This window comes from Nansenia antarctica (genome assembly GCF_963989245.1).
Source record: "Nansenia antarctica genome assembly, chromosome: 6".
Taxonomy (NCBI): Eukaryota; Metazoa; Chordata; class Actinopteri; order Argentiniformes; family Microstomatidae; genus Nansenia; species Nansenia antarctica.
The window spans coordinates 6,763,582-6,768,802 of record NC_137676.1 but is presented as its reverse complement, the minus strand read 5'-3'; positions in this window follow the sequence as shown (position 1 = coordinate 6,768,802).

The window sequence follows — 5,221 nt, the reverse complement described above, 5'->3', positions numbered from 1 at the left end:
ACGGCAAGTTACCATGCAAGGTGCCGGCCAGCTCATTGGGAGCAATTTGGGGTTCAGTATCTTGCCCAAGGACACTTCACATGTGGTCAACCGGGTTTCGAACTGCTGATCTTTCGTCCTTGCGATCATTAGACGCCGGCTCTTATCTCCTGAGCCAGAGCTGCCCCAGCGACTTGAACTTTTACGACGTGAACAATTGCGACACATACAGGACACCTGGTTTTGAAAACAGTTGATCGCATAATGAATAGGTGTAAAAGTAATAGGACCATTCCTCCACCTGCAATATCAAAATGTACCCCTTTCATATTAGTGTGTGGAGCATCATAAATGAACTTCCTGAAAGAAAATGGGACGCACTCCAAAATAGGCAGTATTTATATTTATTTAATCACTGACACTGCCAGTTATTCAAACTGGCGAAAAGATTCTAAGATACGGTAATAATAATTCAACCACTATTCTGTCTCAGGTGGTAGACAGGTGATTGTTTACCAGATAAACCCTAGAGAATGAGGAAAAGGACAAGTGACTGGAACCTCAGTAAATGAGCCGGGAATTGTAGCGTGAAGGGAAGCACAGTCAGCCTGTTTACAGAAGAGAGATTAAAAAAAAAATGTTTAAACTGACCGTTGAGCATATGTGATAGCTCAAAACACAGGTGCCTTTATAAGGAAATGTAAGATGATCTCGGTCAAAGACATTTGCATTGAGACGGATATATTTCTATTAGGTACAACTCAGGTGTAAGCTGTCGTGAGCTTAGCAGGAAACTGTGTTCCAAGAACCACTTGGGGGACTATTGTTGGATCATTCTATCCTCCACAGAAATACTGGCTTTGATCCAACAGATAGAATATAAGAAAACATCAGATGATATTTTCATGCTATACTCTGTGAACCTGGAAATAGATGGTTCACTGGAACATGGATGCGGTGTAACTGTGGTGAGAGATACACAGGAGAAATGTAGAACTTACTGTAGAAGAAACTGCATTCATATTCAAGAAGACTTTAAATGGGTGAATTGTCTCGGGTATGTAATCAACTTACTTATCAACTCTGTAAACACGCAGGAATTTGAATATCAGCAAAAGAAATGACATAATGAGCTATTAAAGCCAAAAGCAGTATTAGCAATTATACGTTTTATTTTGGGTCCCTTTCAAGAGACAGAGACACCTACTCTAAGATAAACAACCCACAGGTATAGGCATGGGTCAGGGAATTCCCCCAAATAATTCTTCAAAAACCTCTTCCTTCATAGATACATGGTGCAGATTACATGGTGTCATCTTTTTCTCACTCAACCGTTACTGGTTTTACGTTTGCATTTTAAATGTATTTTGCCAAAATTATGCAATACGCTTTTAGGCCCATTAGTGTCAATCAAGTTCTTAGCGGATTAAGTCTCCCAACCTCTGGAGTGTATTCTGGATCAGGACAGGTGCAGTCGTAATGCTGTTATAATACAGTGTAATGCATTGCAGCCTGTGAAGTCGACTGCACCAGTCACAACTTAAATCTCTAAGATTCCAAATATTTGCATGACTTCAGATTAACCGTATGAAGAAGGTAGCTGCTATTGATCTTTCGAAACATGATCTTCAAACTCCATTCACCTCTGAATACAATCAAATCTTCGTGGGACTCAACCTGTTTTGTGATGTCCCCTCTGCAGATAAGATCTGGTGTTAAGCCACCCCAACCCCCCCCCCTTTTTCCTTTCTGCAGGAAAGTCATCAATGCAAATGTTTTTTTCTTGGAAAACCCAAAAAAAACTCTAAACTGTCATGAACCTCATAGACACACCTTTGCGGTATCTCACTGTCATCAATAAGCATTTTGTCTAATTTCAGCTGGCTAGGAAGTTACCATGGTAACAGGGCCACCAACACTTGATCCTGGAAGCAAATAATGCTATTGTGGCTTACACCAGCGTCTTTGAGCCCCGGAAAAGCGCTATATAAATACAATGAATTATTATTATTAATTATTACACAGTGCTTAAGAGGTCACAGGTATGAGAAGTCTCGGGAAAACTATGAAACAGTCTGGCGAAGGAAAGGATCTAACCTGGCTGTATATGAGTGCTGGACTAAAAAGACTGGGACAGTGATGACAGATCAATGTCACTGAAAAGGTGGGCCTCATTCAAAATGGTCAGAAACACTTGTGTAACATCCATATGGTAAGAGTGCGTGAGTGCAAATGTTTGCTTAAAGAAAAGAGCAATGTTTGTGCAGCTCTGTTGAAATATTCTAATGAGCTACCATGCGCAAGCACAGATGAATCATCTTTCAAGCGAGAGAGTTGACAGTATTTAAAAAGAGAATTTTGCTACTAAAGATTGTTATCTTTGCCTAACTTTCAGAATCTGAATCAGAGTTCTTTTTATTGCCAAGTATATTTGCACATACAGAAAATTGACTTGGTGTGGTTGGTGCATAGGACATAAAAACACCTACCATAACCAGCAGATATTTAAAGAATTGTTGGAACCTATCTGGTTGGTTGTGCCAAAGAGGGATCTCATTAAACGAATGCTCCATTCGTTTAAAAAATGCAATGTAGACTGTGTGTATAATATATGTTGTATTCATGGTTGATATGGGTCATTCAATCATTTATCCTGTATTTCTGTCTTTTAATGATTTGCCTTCTTACACTCTTTTTGCCTGCTCCACCAGACTCAACTTGTCTGCTCAAATGAGCTCTAGAATATTTAGATCCTACTCAAGATAGAATATTTACATACTACTCAAGCTAACGACGTAATTAGCGGTGCTCCCTACAGAAGTGTTCAGTAGATACATGGACAGCAGCTCCAGAGAGACAGGGGGGGCGGTGGGGGGCTGACTAGGGAGGTGTAACATTTGGCCAGTAACCCCTTAGGGCCTGTAGGATCCTAATCCCTCTTTAAATGCCAAAAACCGCCTTGGAATGAATGATTGAACCATCCTGTCCGCCTACACTTAGTCTGCGAGGCTTTAAGCACTGCCACTGTTTAATTTCTCAGGTGCTGTAGGCTATCCCCATTTACCCAAATAACTGTAACCTGCATCTATATGCCGATGACACTGTTATGCTTCTTTTTTTTTTTTCTTTTTTTTTAAAGTGGGGCAGTCCCACTCACATTTTACTTTTTTTTAATGACAGATATAGTAGAGATTATGACAGGAAGGATGGGTGAGAGAGAGAGAAGGGATGACATGCAGGATATGTCCGCGGCTGGAATCGAACCGGGAACCCCGCGGTACGTGGTCAGCGCTTAATCCACTACGCCACCTAAGTGCCCCCCTGTTATGCTATTATACTTGCATACGTATATGCTATTGCTAATATGCTATTGCCACCACGATTAACCAGCCTCTTTCTGAGCTACAGTCTGTATTCACTGTCCTGCAGGTGTAAGGTGCACTGTACTGCTGGAAAAAAAGATATGTTATTTACCAAATTATAGAAAATGTATCTGATTTATGCATATGTCGGCCTACTTTAGGTGGTGGTGCCTCCATGGAACATGTATTATAAATACCTGGGCATTTGGACTTGGTGTTCAGAAAACCTTCGTAGGTGCCAAGATTTAAGGTGGGCTTCTTTTATAGGAGTAGATCTGCCCTTTCCCTGAACAGCCGACAGAGGACTGTGTAAACAACATGTATTATGGTGATGTCATCTACCCAAGTGCAGCAGCCACTATTCTCAAACCTTTGGATGACATCTACCATAGCACCCTTCACTTCATCACAGGTGATAGTTTTAATACTCATCATTGCACACTTTATCAAAAAGTTGTCTGGACCTCGTTAAAGTCCTGTAGATCTCTTCATTACTCCCTTTGCCTTAGTGCATAAACTCCCACCTTACCTAATGTCATTATTGAAATTCAAGAACATCAATTACCTAAGTTGTTCTCACAGTTGGTTAACTCTTGAGGTTCCTCGGGTCTCCACAGAACTGGAACAATCTGCAGAGAAGATTTCAATTGTGACACAGTCCGACCATTTGATCCTCATGTCGGGATCTGACTTTTCTTTCGAAAATTGTAAATACATTTCCGCGTTGTTGAAAATCAATGACACATCGCTAGTCAACTAACACAGCTTGTTTTGTGAGCCTGCTAACAATGTAAAGTAGTGTTAAGTAGTTAACTAGGTAGCAGTGGGGTTTACTCACCGAATCCATTGCGTTGCAGTAGTTTGGCTTGACTAGCGAGTCTGTATTGTGATTCTCAACAATGTTGAAACGTAGTTCTGTGTTTCAAAAGAAAAGTCAGAACATTTAGATTGGTTGCCGACATGAGGACCAAAAGACTAGAACGTTTCAATTGGTTGCTCTGGTGCCACCAGGGAAATTTAAAGTGATTTTGATTGAGGACCTCTTTGGTGAAATGTATTTTTAAATGTAGTTTAATGTGTTCAAGTGTAGTTTTATCATGTTGGAATTGTGTTTTAATATGTTGGAATTGTGTATGTCTATTATGTATTGTTGTAAACTGTCGCAGGGCTCCCTTGAAAAAGAGACTTTGGTCTCAATGGGACTTCCTGCTAAAATAAAGATTAAATTAAAAAAGATACAGCCTTAAATTCTAATAATTACTTTTATCCCTGTCTAAATGGATATTCACAGGACTTTCGTAAGATTTTCCAACCTTTCAGTATTTCATTTTGCTCTGTCATGAAAAGATCTGAGGTAGATCAATGATATCTAATCAACTACTGCATGACTAATGACTTGGATTATTCCATGAAAGAGCCACTGTTACATTTAGTACAGGCAACATAATCAGTTATGGTGGAGTTGGAGCCTGAACAAAAAACACTGACATAAATCCTCACAACCTGAGTTGAGACCTTTTAAGACCTTATTGACATTAGTAAATGCATGAGCTGATGGATGCCAAGCCCAAGTATTCATTCTTAAGCTGTTCAGTAAATGCTAGAAGTTCATTTCCATAACTGGTACGTACATTGAAAAGATCCCTTTGGCCCTCATGCGTCTTTAGAACACGATCAAAGGAAGTGGACCGGTTGACGAAAAAACTATCCTGGCTAAATCTATCACTCTTTTTTTCTTGGTAAAAGAATTAATTTAAAAAGAGATCTTTATAACAGATCTTTGTGTTTGAATTATCAGTGGAACTTCTTTACCAAGTCTATTATGTATAAAATGGACAAGACAAAAGACCATGACAAAACAACCCAACTTTTTTGTTTTC